At 45.0% G+C, this 22,818-nt stretch overlaps 1 protein-coding gene and 1 non-coding gene across 4 annotated transcripts in view; one reads left to right on the forward strand and one right to left on the reverse strand.

The window, feature by feature from the left end:
* Positions 1-22,818, forward strand: part of LOC130296867 (pregnancy zone protein-like) — a 595,153-nt gene that overhangs the window by 121,322 nt on the left and 451,013 nt on the right. The window lies entirely within an intron of this gene.
* On the reverse strand, positions 12,237-12,343 carry LOC130297138 (U6 spliceosomal RNA). Its single transcript, XR_008849418.1, has one exon. It is a non-coding gene; the product is annotated as a U6 spliceosomal RNA (small nuclear RNA).

Genomic DNA, 22,818 nt, shown 5'->3' on the forward strand with positions numbered 1-22,818 from the left:
TTACAAATACTGAGTATAAACAAATATAACACACCCACAGGGAGTAGTGTCATTTTATTTAAAAAATGCTAAAAAAAAAAAATCCCTTAGGTAACAGTCATGCAGAATATATTAAAAAGCTTTTTTAGGTTTCAGCCAATCAGAGAGCAGCACTGCTCAAATAGAACTCCCAGGAGGAAACAGCGTGTCACACATGTGATGTCATAACCATTGTCCACCAGAGAGCAGCACCCTAGCAGAAATAACACAGCTCCTGCTCATTCTTCATCAGTGAGGGGCCGATGCTGGACACTGTAGGCGCGCGGGAATGTGAAGTTGAATACATCACTGTGATTGGTAAGTGTCACATTGTTGTGTCCAAAAGGTCTTTAGTGCAGTTCCATGTGCATTTCTATAATAAACATGTAAATAATCTATCTTTTGTTTTCCTATCTTAGATGCACTATTTCCAGGATGTGGAGTAGCATTTCCGGACTATCAAGACGTTGTAATAAGGCACATAATTCCGGACTTACAGCAAGAAGTTGGATGAAGGCATAAACCCTCGAATCACGCACATACACAGACACTTTGCCCAAATTCTAGAGGTAACCTCCTTTAGTATGCCCAGAGGAAGGGCAATACAGTAGCCATGGATTCCCTACAGGTTTCCTCCCCTCTGGAGGTTTTTCCTGTCCTGAGTTAGCTACTGTACGCTCTTTGTGAGTGATGGAAGGTTACAAAAATCCCTACACAAACATTTTAATAAATAATAAAGTTCCCCTGTTTTTAAACCGTTCTTTGACTTGTTTGACTCATTTATTTTATTTCTGTCTGTGAAAAATTGTGATTTTTTTTTTAAGTGTCCAAAGCATGCCTCAGCAGGCATCACGTGCAAACCCCTGGGGGGTCCTGAGAACCCCCCCCCCCCCCATGTCAGCGATCAGTTCAATACAGACCGGCGATCTGCGGCGATTCCGGGTCATACGGGTCTCCAGTGACCGGGAAAATAAGGAGGATCTGGGGTGTCTAAGACACCCCCGATCCCCCTGAAGGCATAGGAGTAAGGTGGCAGGGGTGCCACCCCTCCTATTCCTGCTATTGGTCGGTCAGAGACGACTGACCAATAGCAGTTCGTGGGTGGGGGAGTTAGAGTTCGGTTCCCTGCTCTGTCCACCGACTTTTGTCCTGGAAGAGTGAGGAAACTGGTGGTCATCGGCGCCAGAGGTCACTTACCGGGCGGGCAGCGATGAGATATGGCTCCCTGGTGCATCTCCCTGGTGCGCGATCCTATGGAAGCCAGTGAGTTGTTGCCTAGCAACATATGGAGGGCTACAGTTAGAAGACCACTATACAGTGGTCTCTAAACTGTAGCCCTTCAGATGTTGCAAAACTACAACTCCCAGCATGCCCAGACAGCTGTTTGGGCATGCTGGGATATGTAGTATTGCAAGATTTAGAGGGGTACAGTTTGGAGATCACTGTGCAGATCAGTACATGTTGAGAGTTGCAATTTTGCAACAGCTGGAGGATGGAGTTAGAGTGTACTATGTACATTTGAGGCCTAAAATGGTGATTTGCACAGGGGTGGCTGATTTTATAGTGGTTCTGACATAAACGCAAAATAAATAAATAAATACCCACGTGTGACCCCATTTTGGAAACTACACCCCTCACGAAAAGTATTAAGGGGTATAGTGAGTTTTAACACCCCACGGGTGCTTGACAATTTTTCATTAAAGTTGGATAAGAAAATGAAAAAAAATTTTTTTTTAACTAAAATGCTGGTGTTACCCTAAATTTTTCATTCCCACAAGGGAAAATGGGAAAAAAAAGCCCCCCAAAATTTGTAATCACATTTCTTCTGAGTAAGAGCATGCCCCATCTGTGGGTGTAAAGTGCTCTGCGGGCGTACTACACTGCTCAGAAGGAAGGGAGCGCCATTGGGATTTTGGAGAGAAAATTTGTCCGGAATTGAAGGCCTCGTGTGTCTACAAAGCCCCCATAGTGCCAGAACAATGGACCCCCCCCCCCACATGTGACTCCATTTTGGAAACTAAACCCCTCACGGAATGTAATTAGGGGAGCAGTGAGCATTTACGCCCCACAGGTGTTTGACAGATTTTTGGAACAGTGGTCTGTGAAAATGAAAAATTAAATACCCCTTTTAGGAACTACATAGTAACATAGTTAGTACGGTCGAAAAAAGACATATGTCCATCAAGTTCAACCAGGGAAGGGATGGGATTTTATATTTCTTTATAAGCATTAATGTTATTTTGTTCCATGAATGTATCTAATCCTGTTTTAAAGCTGTTAATTGTTCCTGCTGTGACCAGTTCCTGAGGTAGACCGTTCCATAAATTCACAGTCCTCACGGTAAAGAAGGCGTGTCGCCCCTTGAGACTAAATTTTTTCTTCTCCAGACGGAGGGAGTGCCCCCTCGTCCTTTGGGGGGGTTTAACCTGGAACAGTTTTTCTCCATATTTTTTGTATGGGCCATTAATATACTTATATACATTTATCATATCCCCCCTTAAACGTCTCTTCTCAAGACTAAACAATTGTAACTCCTTTAATCGCTCCTCATAGCTAAGATGTTCCATGCCCCATATTAGTTTAGTCGCGCGTCTCTGCACCCTTTCCAGCTCTGCAGTGTCCCTTTCATGGACAGGTGCCCAAAACTGAACAGCATATTCCAGGTGAGGCCATACCAATGCTTTATAAAGGGGGAGTATTATGTCTCTGTCCCTTGAGTCCATGCCTCTTTTGATACATGACAATATCCTGCCGGCTTTGGAAGCAGCAGCCTGACATTGCATGCTATTCTGTAGTCTGTGATCTACAAGTACACCCAGATCCTTCTCTACCAGTGACTCTGACAGTTTAATCCCCCCTAAGACATACGATGCATGCAGGTTATTAGTACCCAGATGCATAACTTTACATTTATCCACATTGAACCTCATTTGCCAAGTGGATGCCCAGACACTTAGTCTATCCAAGTCATCTTGTAACTTATGCACATCCTCTATAGACTGTACCGTGCTACAAAGCTTGGTGTCATCTGCAAAGATAGAAACGGAGCTGTTAATACCATCCTCTATATCATTGATAAATAAATTAAACAACAGTGGGCCCAGTACTGAACCTTGGGGTACACCACTAATAACCGGGGACCAATCAGAGTACGAATCATTGACCACCACTCTCTGGGTACGATCCATGAGCCAGTGTTCAATCCAGTTACAAACTAAAATTTCGAAACCCAAAGACCTTAACTTACCTGTCAGACGTCTATGAGGGACAGTATCAAACGCTTTAGCAAAATCCAGAAACACTATATCCACAGCCATTCCTCTGTCAAGGCTTCTACTCACCTCTTCATAAAAGCAAATTAGATTGGTTTGACAACTTCTATCCTTAGTAAACCCATGCTGGCTATCACTTATAATACTATTATCCCCTATGTATTCCTGTATGTAATCCCTTATAAGTCCTTCAAACAATTTACCCACAATGCACGTTAAACTTACCGGTCTATAGTTTCCTGGGGAAGACCTAGAGCCCTTTTTGAAGATTGGCACCACATTCACCTTGCGCCAGTCCCTTGGCACAATACCAGACACCAGAGAATCTCTAAATATCATGAACAGGGGTACAGATATTACTGAACTTACCTCTCTAAGAACTCTTTGGTGTAGTCCATCTGGCCCTGGAGATTTGCTTACATTTATATCACTTAACTTACCTTGTACCATCTCTACATTAAGCCAGTTCAGTACATTACATGATGTGTTACCAGCACTGACCTGGCCAATGTCAGCTCCTTTTTCCATAGTGTATACAGAACTAAAGAACCCATTCAGTAGCTCCACTTTCTCTTGATCGCCTGTGACAACCACCCCATTATCATTATTAAGGGGTCCTACATGCTCTGTCCTTGGTTTTTTTGAATTTATATATCTAAAAAAATATTTACGATTACTTTTGCTTTCTTTGGCCACCTGTCTCTCGTTTTGAATTTTTGCTGTTTTTATTACATTTTTACAGATTTTTAATTTTTTTTATTTAACTGTTTATTTATCGTTTTATCAATACAATTTTCAATTCAGTAAAATAGAAAAATAAAAATAACAAAGAAAGAAAAATCTTGCAGCAGCAAGAATAGAGTTCATTGTCAAAGCGTATATGCAATATTGTAACAAGAACCCTACAACTAGGTAGCTTGAAGCAATTGCCATGTTTCTATAGGAATTGAGTTGCAGATTTATAGATTATCTACAATACATTCAAATCCGTGAGTGTGTATTAGGTAGGAACATAGCAATCTATATTATTTTGGTTAGATTCCAGAAACGGAATAAAGAAAATGAAAAGAAGAAGGAAAAGAAAGAAAAAATAAATAAAAGATAAAAATAATAAAAATAAAGTACCTGTTTGACCAAGATATGAAATATAGAATACATCCATGCCTATGCGACCTCTTCCGACTCTCCTCCATTCAGTGTTGGTTATCGTCTTCTATATAATCATCCCATTCCTTCCAAGTTTCGTAGAAATGAGAAAGCCTGTTATCTGTCATTGCAGAGAGATATTCCATCTGCCTAACTTCCAGAATCCTATTGGTTAGGGCTTGTACGGATGGAGGGGTAGGCTTTTTCCATTCTTTGGCTATCAAACACTTTGCAGCCGTGAGTATGGAATGGAATAATCTGAGTTTTTTTTTTCTAATACCAGGGGGGGGCACATTTAAGAGATAATTGATTGGGTTCAGATGTATCTTCAGTTTCAGGATCTTCCCTATTAAAGACTGCACTTCCAACCAAAAATGACGCAGGGAGGGACAATCCCAAAATATGTGTGGTAGTGTACCTAACTCCATACTACACCTCCAGCAACTAGAATTATTTTGTGGATAAAGTTTGTTTAATACTTCCGGTGTGTGATACCACTGAAAGAGAATTTTGTATTGATTTTCTTTATGTATTACGCAGGAAGAAGACTTCGCTGCTCTATCCCATATAGTTTGCCATGTGGCTCTTGGAATTTCATAGCCTAAATATTCTTCCCATTTTGTCATGTAGGGGTGTTTCCAATTATCTTGATATATGAAAGAATGTAAAATATTGTAAATGGAGGATATCAAACCTCTCGTGGTGGTCTCACCCCTACACAACAACTCAAAGGATGTTGGTTTAGGGAAAGCAGCTTCAGGTGAGCTTAACCCTGCATGTGAAGTGACGGTTTGGAGAAAGTTTTGTGTGTCATTAGGAAGATTAAACTTGTCACTAAGGGCTTGAAAGGTTAGGAATGTTCTTTTGATCGGGTCCACTAGATCTGCAAAGTGAAACAACCCAGCCTCTACCCAGGGGGAAATGATATCTACATCATTACTATCAGGAATAGAGGGATTAAAAATAAAGGGAGTTAAAAGGGAGTTGGGGACATTAATGAATATTTAGTCCTGACAGTTTCCCATATTTTTAATGTGGTTCTCATCGGGCCAAGTGTTTTAGATTGACCTGATAGTTTGAGTCCCATATCAAAGCACATAAATGGACCGGGGCCGACCACAGCTTCTCTATGTCCGTCCATTTATTATATGCCCGAAATTGTGACCATGATGGAATATTTTTAAGGTGAACTGAATAATAATAGTCAAAGACGTCTGGCAGTGCTAGTCCTCCATAGTTCTTTTTGGCCGTCAAGACAGACAACGCCACCCTGTGGCGTCCCCCCCTCCAAACAAACCTGAGGATGGATGATTGAAAGCCCCTTAATGCTCCCCTAGGTATTAATACTGGCAAAGTTTCTAATAAATAAAGGAATCTGGGCAATACTGACATTTTGACTGCTGCAATCCTGTCAATAAGGGATATCGGGAGACCAGACCATTTTTCCATCTGGGATTTGATGTCTTTAAAGAATTGAGGAAAATTATGTTTGTAAAGGGCAGAGTATTTAGAGGTAATGAGTACACCTAAATAGGTAATAGCGTTATCCTGCCATCTATACGGATAATTTAGTTTAAGAAGAGAAAGTTGGGTGTCAGGTATGTTAATGGGTAAGGCTTCTGTTTTACCTTCATTTATCTTATATCCTGACATACGGCTATAAGTGTGGATAATGGATTGGAGGGAAGGTAGTGAGGTCAGGGGAGTAGAGATGGCTAGCAATACGTCATCAGCAAATAGCGCTATCTTATAATCTCTATGTTTTACCACTATCCCCTTAACATCAGGATTTGCGCGGACAAGGGCCGCTAATGGTTCTATACATAGCACAAATAATAATGGGGACAGAGGACATCCCTGTCTTGTCCCATTATGAATTTTTATTTTTTGAGATGTGGCGTGAGGGAGTCTAACTCGTGCCGTTGGGGATGAGTATAGGTGTGAGATCGCTGTCATAAACGGTCCCGAGACTCCAAAAGCTCGCAAGGTAGATTCCATAAAAGGCCAACTTAAGCGATCAAACGCTTTTTCCGCGTCTAAACTTAACACAAGTCCAGAGGACTTAGTCCTATTTATTACCTCAATGAGATCGACCGTGCGTCTAGTGTTATCTCCAGCTTGTCTATTTAAGGTGAAACCTACTTGGTCTTTATCTATTAATTTCGGAAGAATTAAGCTAAGTCTGTTGGCCAGTATTTTTGTAAATAACTTCAAGTCCGAGTTCAATAGTGAAATTGGTCTATAACTAGCACATTCCGAAGGATCCTTACCGAATTTCGGAATGACTGTGATGTAAGATTCTAACATATTTGACGGAATGGGAGTTTCACCTAAGAAGGAGTTGAAAAGGGAGATCATATGTGGAAGTAAGATTTCAGAAAAAGTTTTATAATAAGAGTATGGAAGGCCATCTGGGCCAGGAGACTTGCCATTTGGTAGTTCTTTAATAGTATCTATTATTTCTTCCTGAGAAAATTCTCTGTTTAGATTGGTCAAATCCGATATAGTCATTTTAGGGAGCTTACAGGAATCAAGGTACTTTTTTAATATAGAATCTCTGGTGGTGTGATCTGAGGGTAGTTGGGAAGGTAAATTGTATAAATTAGAATAATATTCCTGAAAAATATTGGCAATTTGTGTTGGATCATAGTGCAATTGTCCCTGGGAATTTTTTATAGCAAAAGGATTTTATTGTGTCTTTTGTGAGTTTAGCTGTGCGGCCAATAGGGTATGAGGTTTATTCGCTTTACTGTAATATGTATGTCTAGTATAAGTTAGCATTTTCTCCACCTGGGCGATTTCACCGTCCTTCAACTGATTTCGTATGAGCACAATCTGTTTTAACCTTCTCAAGGAGGGGTATAAGACCATTCCATCCTCCAGTTTTTTTAGTTTCTTTTTTAGCTCATTCGTAAGAGACGCAGAATTCTTTTTCAGCCGAGAAGACAGCGAAATACAGTGTCCCCTTATGACTGCCTTATGTGCCTCCCATAGGGTATGACTGTTTGTAACACTACCCTCATTCCTTTCAAAGTAATCTTTAAGACACCCTCCAATGGAATCTCTATATTCTAATTTCTTTATTAACAATTCATTCAGTCTCCAATGGCAGGTTTTTCTAGGCGTTGTAGTTGATTTTAATTCCATTATCACTGGAGCATGGTCTGACCATGTTATAGGGAGTATTTTAACATTGTCAACTAATTTGAGGCCTAAAAGATTCCCAAAGAAGGTGTCTATTCTAGAGTGGGTGGAATGAGGATGTGAGAAAAATGTAAACTCTCTGCTATTGGGATTACTTATCCTATAGAGGTAAAAAAAATGGTATTTTCTCACAAGTTTCCGGAAGGCAGTGGAAAGTCGTATTACTGCTGAGGACGGTGTGTTATGTAGTACTGAATGTCTATCGGTTGTACTCGAGAATGGGATGTTAAAGTCCCCTCCAATTATCAATGTTGTTGGAAGTAACGTTTCCAGTTTGGAAAATATATTATTCAGGAATGTTATCTGGGATGAATTGGGTGCGTACGTGTTACATATTGTGAGAGGGACTCCTGTCAGTGTACCCGAGACTATAACCCATCTCCCATTAGGATCTAACATTGTGTTTGAAAGCTGAAAAGGACATGTGCGGGATATCAACACAGCCACTCCACCCCTTTTTTTATCCTGTGTAGCAGAAAATACTGTGGGATAGTATCTAGATGCAAATTTAAAAGAACACGATTCATCATGATGCGTTTCTTGGATAAGGGCTATATCTATTTTTTTAGATTTTAGATCTTTTAAAAGAAGACGTCTGTCACGATTCGGCTAGCTGGTTGTGGATCCTCTGTGTCAGCGAGGGATTGGCGTGGACCGTGCCGGTGGACCAGTTCTAAGATGCTACTGGTATTCACCAGAGCCCGCCGCAAAGCGGGATGGTCTTGCTGCGGCGGTAGCAACCAGGTCGTATCCACTAGCAACGGCTCAACCTCGCTGACTGCTGAGAAGGCTTGGGACAGAAGGACTAGGCAGAGACGAGGTCAGACGTAGCAGAAGGTCGGGGCAGGCGCCAAGATTCGTAGTCAATATGGCAATAGCAGGAGGTCAGGAACACAGTATGGACAAACACAGTAAAGCTTTCTCAAGGCACTAAGGCAACAAGATCCGGCGAGGGAGTGCAGGGGAAGTGAGGTATAAGTAGGGAGTGCACAGGTGCAAGCTAATCAAGGTTATTGGGCCAGGCACCATCATTGGTGCACTGGCCCTTTAAATCCCAGAGCGCTGGCGCGCGCGCGCCCTAGAGAGCGGAGCCGCGCGCGCCAGAGCATGACAGCCGGGGACCGGGACAGGTAAGTGACCTGGGATGCGACTCGCGGGCGGGCGCGTCCCGCTATGCGAATCGCATCCCCGCCGGCCATGTCAGTGCAGCGCTGCAGGGACCGGGGCGCTGCAGGGAGAGAAACGTCGCGAGCGCTTCGGGGAGGAGCAGGGACCCGGAGCGCTCGGCGTAACAGTACCCCCCCCTTAGGTCTCCCCCTCTTTTTGTTGGGATGTCGCTCCACAGAGGACGAGGACATCGGGAGCGACTGTAGAGTCTCCCTCCGGGGGACAGCGAAGTCCTGGGTATGCCCATGCATGGCAGACAGTCCAGAAGGAGTGGGAATGGGGAGGGGGGGGGCAGAGGGTGAGGCTTGACACGGGGCAGAGTGTCACCAGGACGGGGACTATGAGGAGGCACGGCACAGTCCTGACAGGCCTTGGGGAGACCAGGCACAGGAGGGGACACTGAGGACCGACAGACGGGGCTGGGAGCAGACGTGAGGCACTCCTTGCGGCAAGCAGGACCCCAATTCTTGATCTCCCCGGTGGTCCAGTCAAGGGTGGGAGAATGGTGCTGGAGCCATGGCAGACCGAGGAGGATTTCAGAGGTACAGACGGGCAAAACCAAAAATTCAATTTCCTCGAGATGCGGTCCAATGTTCATAAGCAGGGGCACTGTGCGATAACGCACAGTGCAATGCAGCTTGATCCCGTTGACCGAAGAAATATAGAGCGGCTTGATGAGACGGGTCACCGGGATGCAGTACGTATCAAGCAAAGAGGCCAGAATAAAATTTCCAGAAGAACCAGAGTCCAAGACGGCCACAGCAGAGAAGGAGGAGTTGGCAGAAGGAGAAATCCGTACGGGCACAGAGAGAGAAGGAGAAGCAGACTCCATGCCCAGAGACGCCAGGCCCACATGAGCCGGTTGCGTGCGTGCATTTTCCAGACGTGGAGGACGAATAGGGCAATTCACCAAGAAATGTTCGGTACTAGCGCAGTACAGACATAGATTTTTATCCCTACAGCGAGACCTCTCTTTAATAGTCAGGCGAGACCGATCTACTTGCATAGGCTCCTCGGCGGGAGGCACAGGGGTAGATTGCAAGGGATACCAAGAGAGAGGTGCCCAGGGATTAAGGTCTTTTTCCTGGCGGAGTTCCTGGTGCCTTTCCGAAAAACGCATGTCAATGCGGGTGGCCAAATGGATAAGTTCATGCAGGTTGGCAGGAATCTCTCGTGCGGCCAGCACATCTTTGATGTTACTGGATAGGCCTTTTTTAAAGGTCGCGCAGAGAACCTCGTTGTTCCAAGATCATTCGGAAGCGAGAGTACGAAATCGGATGGCGTACTCGCCTACTGAAGAATTACCCTGGACCAGGTTCAGCAGGGCAGTCTCGGCAGAAGAAGCTCGGGCTGGTTCCTCGAAGACACTGCGAACCTCAGAGAAGAAGGAGTGTACAGAGGCGGTGACAGGGTCATCGCAGTCCCAGAGTGGTGTGGCCCAAGACAAAGCCTTCCCAGACAGGAGACTGACCACGAAAGCCACCTTCGACCGTTCTGTAGGAAATTGGTCCGACAACATCTCCAAATGTAGGGAACATTGTGACAGAAAACCACGGCAGAGTCTAGAGTCCCCATCAAATTTGTCCGGCAGGGACAAGCGGAGGTTAGGAGCGGCCGCTCGCTGCGGAGGAGGTGCAGGAGCCGGCGGAGGAGAAGGTTGTTGCTGTTGCAGCTGCTGTAGCTGTGACTGAAGTCGCTGTAGCTGTGGCTGAAGTTGCTGAAGCTGTGACTGAAGTTGCTGTGTCATGGTGGTCAAGTATGACAACTGGTTTTCTTGTTGGGCGATCAGTCGGGATTGCTGGGCGACCAGCGTGGATATATCAGCGATACTTGGCAGTGGCACGTCAGCGGGATCCATGGCCGGATCTACTGTCACGATTCGGCTAGCTGGTTGTGGATCCTCTGTGTCAGCGAGGGATTGGCGTGGACCGTGTCGGTGGACCGGTTCTAAGATGCTACTGGTATTCACCAGAGCCCGCCGCAAAGCGGGATGGTCTTGCTGCGGCGGTAGCAACCAGGTCGTATCCACTAGCAACGGCTCAACCTCGCTGACTGCTGAGAAGGCGTGGGACAGAAGGACTAGGCAGAGACAAGGTCAGACGTAGCAGAAGGTCGGGGCAGGCGCCAAGATTCGTAGTCAATATGGCAATAGCAGGAGGTCAGGAACACAGTATGGACAAACACAGTAAAGCTTTCTCAAGGCACTAAGGCAACAAGATCCGGCGAGGGAGTGCAGGGGAAGTGAGGTATAAGTAGGGAGTGCACAGGTGCAAGCTAATCAAGGTTATTGGGCCAGGCACCATCATTGGTGCACTGGCCCTTTAAATCTCAGAGCGCTGGCGCGCGCACGCCCTGAAGAGCGGAGCCGCGCGCGCCAGAGCATGACAGCCGGGGACCGGGACAGGTAAGTGACCTGGGATGCGATTCGCGGGCGGGCGCGTCCCGCTATGCGAATCGCATCCCCGCCGGCCATGTCAGTGCAGCGCTCCCGGTCAGCGGGTCTGACCGGGGCGCTGCAGGGAGAGAAACGCCGCGAGCGCTTCGGGGAGGAGCAGGGACCCGGAGCGCTCGGCGTGACAACGTCTTTTCACATCTGTATTTAAGCCCTTTACATTGAGTGTTAAAAAACGCGTCATGGTGAATATGAATCAGGGGAATTCATAATAATGTTCAGTTTCCTACCCCTGATGATCATTGTTGCTAGAGGTAAAGTTCCAGAACGGATCTCCCTAAGTAGACTGGAATCGTCAGGCCTTTCACTGAGACGATCTGATGGAGGAGGTTGGGTCGCACAGGCATGTTGTACTAGTAGAAAAGAAGAAAAGATTAATAGGGAAGAATACAAATCATAAATAGTAAACATATAGATGACTAACATTAGATACAATTCTGTAAATCCAAGGGATAAACCCTTTAGTCTTAAGTTACTGGTAGAGGAAATTACCACCTTCAGCTGAAAAAGCTCAAGGGAACACATTACCACCTCAACTTATGGGGAACAGTGGGTGGGCAATCCAAAGCAAGACTTAGAACTGTCTACTTATCGTCTTCACCTCTCGTCACCCTCCACCCCTTATGTTAAACTTTCCCAACATCTGACCAAATAAACAGATAACCTGATTATGTAACTAAATTCTGCATGGTTAAGCCAGATATTGGGTATCAAAAATTAAGCGGTTATATACTAGAAAAACATTTGTAATTATATATTTTTTGGCCTTAAATACTTATTGTAATTCTAATAGTAACTCCTGTTTGACTAAAGAAACATTTTGGATAATCTATACCCTAATGGTAACTGTAAACAGGGAAACTACTCTTCTCCTCTCGAATACCCCTCATCTAAGCAGATAATCTCAGCATACTTATGATCCAATAAAATGTCCTCTTAGAGCTCAAGTCGTAGGTTCATTTCTATAATGTCCACGAAAAAATATGGAACGCTTCACGAATTTGCGTGTCATCCTTGCGCAGGGGCCATGCTAATCTTCTCTGTATCGTTCCAATTTTAGTATATGTGCTGCCAAAGCAAGCACTTACAGATTTTATTAAGCTCTTTGTACTGTTTAAATGTTATTGCTGACCCATCAGATTTGTATTTTTTGAAGGCTATTTTTTTGTTGTTTATTGCTCTTTTAACATCATGTGTCAGCCATGTAGGATTTAGTTTTAATCGTTTATATTTGTTCCCCTTTGGTATATATTTAGATGTATAGTTATTTAGAGTTGATTTAAAGATGTCCCATTTACCTTCTGTGTAGGAAGTGAGTGTAGGCATGCGTTAATAGGGGATAAGATTTCTAGGGGCGGAGTACCCCTTTAAGAAATTAAAAAGTTAGTGTAGGCATGCCTTACAAGCAGGTAGAAAAAGAACAGTTGGGAGAAATTGCAGGATGCAAAGCAAAGTTTTGTTGGGACAGATTTTGGGTGTGTTCTCGCCCATTAAAAAATTTACTTTAGGGGGGCGTGTCTAGCCATGGTTGTATGAGGACGTGCTGCTGAGGAGCTCCTGCCTGCCGTTAGCTATTTTTGCCCTTCTTGTGCTGTGCCTATGGGGAATAGATCAAGGAACAAAAAGAAGAAGGTCTCTGGCATCCCCCCACCACTTCCCATGTCTCTCGACACTTACTTTACCCGGGCCCAGCCCTCCCGCACGGGGACCCCGCTGCCTGCTCTGATGCCCGGCGCCATCTTGGAACAGCGGAGCGGTACACGCACGGCCCCTCCGACAGCCACGGCTCTGATACAAGGCCGCACTGAAGAGGAGTGCGCCCGCCCTCGGGATCATCACTGCTCACCTCCAGAGCGTTCCGGTGCTCCTCCGGCCATCCCTTCTGAAGCGCTGCGTCCTCCGGCTCTCCCAGGCAGCAAGATGGCGGCACGCAGCAGGCCCACCTTCCTGATGTGGCTCCCGCTCTGCTTGTGTGCGGTCTAGAGCCTGGACCCTCACGGAACCAGGTAAGAGGAACCCCTGAGAGACCCCCAGCCATGGAGGTGCTTCCTGTCAGCGGTCCCTTCACATTGGACTTGCTCACAGGGGATATCCTGTTAACCCCCACGGTACCTCACCTACAGCCTCCCCTAGGCCCATCCCCACCCTCCTGGAGGGGCACTACGGCTATGCTGCATCTGGATGTCCCTCTCCGGAGACCCGAGGGGGCTTCTCCCCCAGGGTCTCCCCAAGTACCTCCTACAGCCACCATCTCTATTACCTGCTGGCCTGGTAGCTAGGTCACCTTCCCCCCCCATGGGTGTCTGGCTCTTCCTGGGCTGCTGGCTCACATTCTGCCTCATCATCTCCTGCAGGGTCTGCACTAGCTGCCTCCCCTCCGGCCTCTGCACCTTCCAGCCAGGGGCCATCACCCTCGCCCCCTCCTGGCCCTCAACTGCCTCCCACACACCAGGAGGTAGCCTGCAGCTTGGATGCCACCCCACCACTTTTCCGCTCTTTATGCATTGTGATGTGGTAGTGCCTCCTGCCATTGCGGCCTCTGCTCCTATCACTCTGGCCGACCTACAGTCGTTGGTACAGTCTCTCCCAACTAAAGATGATATCTCTACACTGACCCGACAGGTGGTCCTCGAATGCAAGCAAGAATTTGCACAACTGCGTTCAGAACTTTCCTCTGTGTCCGCCAGGGTGGAGACCGTGGAGGCGGCACAGGACTCTACTTTAACCTCCCTTCAGGCTTTGCAGGCTGTAGTGAGTGGCCACACTGACCAATTGTTCCATCTTCAGCAACACTTGGATGATATTGAAAATCGTAGCCGCAGGAACAACATCAGAATCCGTGGTTTGCCAGAGGCGGTGTCATCTGGGGAGCTGTGGGAGGCCCTTCCTGCTATTTTCAATGACCTCCTAGACAGGCCTCCTGAGGCGCACATAGAGATGGACCGAGCACATAGAGCTCTGCGCCCACAAAGCTCTGACGACCGCAATCCAAGAGACGTAATCTGCCGGATACACTTTTATGCCCTGAAGGAGGACATTTTGCGACGTGCGAGAAGACGTCGACAGATCACCTACAAGGACGTTCCTGTCCAGTTGTACCCCGATCTCTCACGCCATACACTGGCCCAATGAGCTGCTCTTAAGCCCCTTCTGCAGGTCCTGCGTGACAGGGACTTTCCGTACCGCTGGGGTTTTACTTTCTCCCTCACAGTGCGCAATAGGGGGCGCGTGGTGTCCCTGCGCTCTCCGGAGGATCTTCCCAGCTTTCTCCAAGCCCTGGATTTACCTGAGGTGGTGCTTCCGGAATGGCCTATGTTGCATTCCCCTCCGTTCCAACGGCCAGTCCCGCCCCCTACTTCACCTCCGGCGAGAGCCCCTCGCTCTGGACTCCCTCCTAGAGACTCTCGCGGACCCCGAGTGGCCCCTCAGTCTCGCCAGTCGCAGCTGCCCTCGGTGGCTGCTGCTTCTCGTAGGGCCTCGCAACCTCCCACTTGATCTTTCCACTAGAAATGTGCTATTTAGCAGTTGATTGCTCATTTTTATTAATGTTATCTTCTGGTGCTACTGATAGTTGCCATTTGGGGATTTGGGATTATTGTATTAGAAACTGTAATGTCACTATTCTCTCCCCAGTGCCTCTAATTGTGCTTTTTGTATCTTTTTCCCCCTTTTCATCTGACTCATTTTCATTGTCCTCTAGCACTTTTGGGCTCTTTTCAGCTACTGTTACATATTCAGCAGTGTAGTGGGTTCTGTCTCTCTCGCTACCTGATTAAATTTACCCCCCTATAGGTATGGGGCTCCTGGGGACGATCTGGTCCTTGGGACTTCTTCCCTCCTTTACTACTTATTGTTCTTGTTAGTTTCCACAGCAGTAGTCTCTTCTCTCTGTCTGTCTACTGCTTATTTCGTTACCCCTCTTTTTTCTTTTCTTCTTTCTCTTCTCTCTTGTTTTGTTGGTCTGTCTTGTGTAGGTGTTTGCTGCTCTTGTTGTGTACTTGTTCTCCTTTTGTGTTGCTCCTTTTTGTTTTTCCCCCTTGTCTTATCCCTGTGTTTTGTTTCCCCCCCCTTTTTTTTTTAATCTGACCCCCTATAATAGCACCTCATTCCTGTACTAACTTAGGTTTTTTGTTTTCTCTCGGTTTCTCTGAGTTTCTCATGGCAGATCTCAAGATTATTTCTTTTAATGCCAAAGGTCTCAACACCCCGGAAAAAAGGGCTCAGATCCTTCACCATTGTCACAAGCAACGGGCTCATCTGACACATTTTAAGGTAGGCCACACACCCTCTCTCAAACATCCACACTACACCTCCTGGTTCTGTGCTGACAATCCTCTGTCCAGATCCTGTGGGGTGGCGATCGCCATTCACAAGTCTCTTCCCCATCAGGTTCTGAACTGTACGATTGCCCCGGATGCACGTTACTTTATCTTTTCTTTAAGTATTGGGGGACACGAATTCACGATTCTTAATGTCTACTGCCCGAATCTCCAACAGATCCCCTTTTTGCTTGACTTTATTGATGTTGCTCTCTCGCTTCTTAGGAGCACTGTTGTCTTATGTGGTGACCTTAATCTTACTTTGCGAGGAGGTAGAGGAAGAAGGACCAACGATAATCCAGGCGCTGCTAGCTCAAAAATACCGGAGGCAAGGGGTTATAGATGAAAGATCCTTGAGATCTATGCAAAAAAGCATATCACCCACGATATAATCTGGGTACTGTAGTGCGAGTCGCTGCTATGCCGATGGGTTGCAGGAGGAAACAAGTCGTCCTGGGAGTCAATATTAGAAGTAGAGCAGGAAAAAACCCTCAGGTATGGCGCTGCAGACACTTGTAGACAGATGAGGCGGATACCAAAGGTAATAGGAAAGTCCTCAGCAGGACATTTTATTTAAAAAAAACAATAAAATGGACAAGATGACGCTTTTCGAGGGTAAACCCCTCTTCATCAGATCAGCATAACATACATAGGACACATGGCAAGTTTAAATACAATGTGAACAGGCGCCAAAAACGCAAAGTGGGCGTGGCTAGAATGGTCAAAGGTCACTACAGGTGTTGCCCTTACACACCTAGCATAGAATCAACAATCAACAATCAACATTTACGAAGGTCGGAGTTACTAGCCCTACCCCGTGACAAAAGGGGCGGAACATGATAAATAGGCAGCGCGATTAGAACTAGAAAAACACTCATAGGGGTGGGCTAAAAGTTAAGGGCCTACAGCAGTTGCAAATGGACTGCCAGAAATAATAAAATGTAAAGAAAAAGAGGGGGGGGGAATAAGGAGGGGGAGAGGAAAAGGGAGATTAATAGAAATGGATCATAGACCCATGATTATCAGATGAAGCGTGTCTAGAGAGCCATAATAAATCAGGGCATAGGGGTAACATAACCAAAATGTAAGAATATATGAGTGGTAACAGAACCATAGCTGTCTATGACAAGTATACACATAGAAGTGTAGAATAAAATAGATAAGATGGTTTTAATATAATGATAATAAGACCGGACGTAAGGGGGCAATAAATCACCTACAACCTCGTCGAAAAGAGTGTGACATATAAAGCAGAAGCCCAAATGTCTATGGTAAATTAGATAAAAGAATAACAGTATATAGGAAAATACGGTAAAAAATTGATATAAAATGAAAGTAAAGATATAAATGTAAATATTATAAATATGGATATAAATCTATATATGTATAAAATTCATGGATATAAAATCAATATTAACATAAGGGAAATCAATATAAATATAAATGTCATAAATATAAAATTTAGAGATATGGAGTAAACAAACCCATTATAAATACGCAGTGTTGGGATGTTAGTAAAACCACATAGAAGCACACGGTAAATAAGATGCAAAATATGTTAAAATGTAAACACTCGATAAATTAGTGAGTAAATATTTGACCAAAAGTATATATAACAAATATTGAGTAATTGATACAAGAGAAACAGATAACCCTGTGGACAGATAATAATAATATTGGTGAGGATTACAGGGAGCATTCAATAAGTTCATTAAGGCCTCCGGGTGCAAGAGTTTTGAGTTTATAGATCCAAAAGTTCTCTCTTTTCCTCAATGTACTGAATCTTTGCGGGTCCTCTTTTGAGATGCCTTCAATAGGTGTAACCGTAATGCATCGGAAATCTTGCTTGTGTACCTGAAGCAGGTGTCTGGAGACACTGTGTAGCAAGAAACCATGAACGGTGTTGCTACGATGTTTGTTAATTCTTTCCCGTAGGCAACGGATGGTACGGCCCACATATTGGAGTTTGCAAGGGCATTCCAGTAGATATATCACATATTGAGAGGAACAGTTTAAAAAGGTTTTGATATTAAAATGCTCGCCTGTTTTGGTGGACGTGAATTTTTTAAAGCGATTATTAATACTGGCACAACATTTACATCTTGTGATGCCACATTGATAGCTACCTATACTGGTCAAAAAAATTATTAGTCTGGCCAGAAGTAGCAGCTCTTAGTCTGCTAGGGGCGACTATATTGCGTAGAGTGCGCCCACGTCTAAAAGTGACAGAGGGTTTGTGGGGTAGAATGTCACATAGGTAGGGATCTTTTAATAGGATCGGCCAGTGTTTGGATAGAATTTCCTTAACCTGCGTATGTTCCCGTGTGAAGGTGGTAATAAAATTGGAGGACCAGTCATAGTTTTTGGAATTGTTGCGAGTTGTTTTACACAGACATTCGGCTTGTGTCTGTAAGCTGGCCTTCTTGTATGCCGACTCTATAATGGCCTTAGGATATTTCTTCGCTTTAAAGCGAGTTTTAAGAGTGTTGCTCTGGAGTTTGAAATCTTCCAAAGAAGAGCAGTTCTGTCTAATCCGCTTGAACTGACCTTACGGGATGTTAGAAATCCATTTTTTGTAATGGGAGCTAGAAAAGTCCAAATAGCTATTGCTATCTACCTCCTTGAAAAAAGTGCGAGTGCTTAGTCTATTGGCTTCGTCATGAAATACGACAACATCTAGGAATTCTGCATTATTGTGAAAGATATTATGAGTAAAATGAAGTCCCCATGTGTTGGTATTAAGATCATTTAAAAACTCTTCAAGCTGTGGGGAGCTCCAAATCTGACCCACTCCGTTTTTTTCACGTGTTGTCTTCTGAGGGCTTATTGCCCCTTGCTGACATACGTCCAGTTGAACCTCCCCATCCCCGTAAGCCTTTTGAATACATACAACTAAAACATTTCTACTCTTCGGTGTCACGCTCGGCCCACCTGCATCGGGAGTTAACTCCCTTTGAGGGACTTTGCATGGCCCCCTCCTTGCCCCCCCCCCACACCATAGGGTTTCTGTACAGATTGTTGCTTACTCAACACACCTCTTCTTTGCCCTCCTTCTGTAGCGCTTGGGAGGCGGACCTCGGCTCTCAGTTCTCCCCGGAGCAATGGCAGAAATGCTTTCACCTTTCAAATAAGTCAATCATACCTAACAGATCACAAGAGACGAACTACAAAATACTCTCCTGCTGGTATAGGACTCCGGAGCAGTTGCATCGATGGTACCCGTCAGTCTCTGACCTTTGTTGGCGTTGTGGACAAGCGACTGATAAGATGTTGCACATCTGGTGGAGTTGTCCCTCACTGCGTCCATTCTGGACTTCAGTACGCTCTATCACTCACGATATCACCGGTGTGACTCTTCCGGATTCCCCTGAGGCAGTCCTGCTCTTTATGTTTGACATTTCTGCTACTTCCTTCCGGAAATCTCTCTTACGCTATTTTCTGCAGGCTGCTAAGTCAGTTATTCCCCGTAAATGGAGGTCTTCCACGCCCCCGACTGTTGGGGAATGGCTTGCAGAGGTGAATTATTTTCAGCACATTGAGGAGTTAATTGCCTTGACCCCTGCAGAAAATGAAAGATGTACCAAAACGTGGTATGATTGGTCATCCTTCCAGTCTACCTCCGAGTACCGTGACCTATTGGCCTTGGGATCCTCTGTGACGCCATGACCCTTTTTTGGCTACGCTTTCTCTCGTCTGTCTTGGTAACCTTCCCGCCCTACTTCCCTTGTTGTTTCTTGTCTGTCTGTAAGACCCTTGTCTCTGTATGTTGTCATGTCTGCCTGTTTCTGTGTTTTACATACCCTCTTATTTTTCTGTTCTTCACTTTTTATCTATATCCCTCTATTCTTTCCCTTCTGAACCTTGCCGCTTTAGCATTGATGTGGTTATTACATATTCTAAGTTGGTGTTCCTTGTTGAGTATACTGATTGCTTTGACATGATGTCCTTCCTGTCTGTTGAGCGAGTAACGGACTCCCTAGTGCTGACCGCACTTTCTGCCATGCACGGTCTTTATGACTTATTCTGTTTTTTTATCTTGCATTGAGGCCATGCTTAACACCTTGTGCCTCTGTCACTGTCTTGCCTTGTTATTGTTTTTTTGTTTATTGAAAATTATTGAAAATTAATAAAGATTTTGAATGGCCCATAGCAACCAATCAGATCGCTTCTTTCCCTTTTCATTTTTAAACGTGGTGTCCCGGTACAGGACTTGGTCCTGTCCCTGTCTAAAGTCCCCTCAGCCAGAGTTCCTTCACTCTCATAGGGCACTCTTGCAGGGCTTACCCCTGGTCGCCTCATGTAAATTGTGTTCATATATATATATTTAATGTATAGGAAATATTATGTATAGGACCTTAGCAGGTCACGTGCCTTTAATTATGATTGTACTATGGTTTAAGGACCTTACAGGGTCATATGATGTACCCAGAGTTCACTGGGTCAGGACTTACAGGTTTGCCGGACAATGAGCTTTGTCCAGCCTCCTTAATATATAAGGGGCTGTAGTCAATCAATTCACTATCTTAGCACTTGCCTCTCTTAGTTCCGGACTATCAAGCAGCACAAATCTCATCAGCATCAATTCAAGTCAGCTAGGCCAAAGCCTAAGATCCAGCAGCCACTAAAACGTGAGTTACCAAAGCTCAAACTACCTAATCCTGTGTGACTACTACCAGCTAAAATATTATAATTAGTAGCACAGTGGCTAGCATCAAAGCTCATTGCTTCAGAGTCCCAGCACAACCTGTGAGGAACCTGTATCCCGGTTCACTCTAGAGAGACTGTTATGTTTGAAGACTGTTGTATAAAATCCTCAAATAAAGTTCTTCAGTTTATTTATAAAATCTGCTGTGGATATTCCGTTATTCTCCCTACCGTTTCTGGGACGGTTGGCGGTAGGACTATTAACACTAAGAAAACCTCGCCCTGGCATCATGACATCTTAGGGTTAATACCAACAGACCCTACACTACCATTACAACACCCTAGACACAATTACTCTCTCCTGCCCACCACATAAAAATGAAAGAAACTATCTGGTTGCTATGGGCAACCACTTTTGCTCTTTACAGGTTTTGATAAATTTCCTCCAGTGGTTTTGGCAAAAATTACACAAAGATGGCGTCTTGGGAGAATAGAAATGAGGACGCAGTTGTTGTGGTGTGTTAATTTTTATTTTTTACCAAATAAACCTCAAACAAAAATTGTGTCTGTTCCTAGGCTTAGGCTGGGACTAAACACAATGTATCTGTGGCGTTTTTCAAAGCCCACATTGCCTTATCTTTGGAGGTCTCCCCCCCCCCCCCCTTCCGACAGACGTCTGTCCAGCTGTTGCAAAACTACAACTCCAAGCATGCCCTGACAGCAAATGATATTACAAATACTGAGTATAAACAAATATAACACACCCACAGGGAGTAGTGTCATTTTATTTAAAAAATGCTAAAAAAAAAAATCCCTTAGGTAACAGTCATGCAGAATATATTAAAAAGCTTTTTTAGGTTTCAGCCAATCAGAGAGCAGCACTGCTCAAATAGAACTCCCAGGAGGTAACAGCGTGTCACACATGTGATGTCATAACCATTGTCCACCAGAGAGCAGCACTGAGCAGAAATAACACAGCTCCTGCTCATTCTTCATCAGTGAGGGGCCGATGCTGGACACTGTAGGCGCGCGGGAATGTGAAGTTGAATACATCACTGTGATTGGTAAGTGTCACATTGTTGTGTCCAAAAGGTCTTTAGTGCAGTTCCATGTGCATTTCTATAATATCCATGTAAATAATCTATCTTTTGTTTTCCTATCTTAGATGCACTATTTCCAGGATGTGGAGTAGCATTTCCGGACTATCAAGACGTTGTAATAAGGCACATATTTCCGGACTTACAGCAAGAAGTTGGATGAAGGCATAAACCCTCGAATCACGCACATACACAGACACTTTGCCCAAATTCTAGAGGTAACCTCCTTTAGTATGCCCAGAGGAAGGGCAATACAGTAGCCATGGATTCCCTACAGGTTTCCTCCCCTCTGGAGGTTTTTCCTGTCCTGAGTTAGTTACTGTACGCTCTTTGTGAGTGATGGAAGGTTACATAAATCCCCTACACAAACATTTTAATAAATAATAAAGTTCCCCTGTTTTTAAACCATTCTTTGACTTGTTTGACTCATTTATTTTATTTCTGTCTGTGAAAAATTGGGAATTTTTTTTTAAGTGTACAAAGCATGCCTCAGCAGGCATCACGCGCAAACCCCTGGGGGGGGGGGGGGGGGGGGGTCCTGAGAACCCCACACCCATGTCAGGGATCAGTTCAATTCAGACCGGCGATCTGTGGCGATTCCGGGTCATACGGGTCTCCAGTGACCGGAAAATAAGGAGGATCGGGGATGTCTAAGACACCCCCGATCCCCTGAAGGCATAGGGGTAAGGTGGAAGGGGTGCCACCCCTCCTATTCCTGCTATTGGTCGGTCAGAGACGACTGACCAATAGCAGTTCGGGGGTGGGGGAGTTAAAGTTCGGTTCCCCGCTCTGCCCACCGACTTTTGTCCTGGAAGAGTGGGGGAACTGGTGGTCATCGGCGCCAGAGGTCACTTACCAGGTGGGCAGCGATGAGATATGGCTCCCTGGTGCGCGATCCTATGGAAGCCAGTGAGTTGTTGCCTAGCAACATATGGAGGGCTACAGTTAGAAGACCACTATACAGTGGTCTTTAAACTGTAGCCCTCCAGATGTTGCAAAACTACAACTCCCAGCATGCCCAGACAGCTGTTTGGGCATGCTGGGATATGTAGTATTGCAAGATTTAGAGGAGTACAGTTTGGAGATCACTAAGCAGATCAGTACATGTTGAGAGTTGCAATTTTGCAACAGCTGGAGGCACACTGGTTGGAAAATACTGAGTTAGGTAACAGAACCTAACTGAAGGTTTTCCAACCAGTGTGCCTTCAGATGTTGCAAAAGTACAACTCCCAGCATGCACTTTCTGTCAGTGCATGCTGGGAGTTGTAGTTTTGCAACAGCTGGAGGTTTCCCCCCCACACACGCACACACACTCACACACATGTTTTTCTCCTTTTACCCCTTATGAAAAGGAAAAGTTGGGGTCTACACCAGCCTGTAAGTGTAAAAAAATGTACATTTTTACACTAACATCCTGGTGTTGCCCCATACTTTTTATTTTCACAAGAGGTAAAAGGAAAAAAAGACCCCCAAAATTTGTAACACAATTTCTCCTGAGA

This window comes from Hyla sarda, chromosome 12, assembly GCF_029499605.1.
Source record: "Hyla sarda isolate aHylSar1 chromosome 12, aHylSar1.hap1, whole genome shotgun sequence".
Taxonomy (NCBI): domain Eukaryota; kingdom Metazoa; phylum Chordata; class Amphibia; order Anura; family Hylidae; genus Hyla; species Hyla sarda.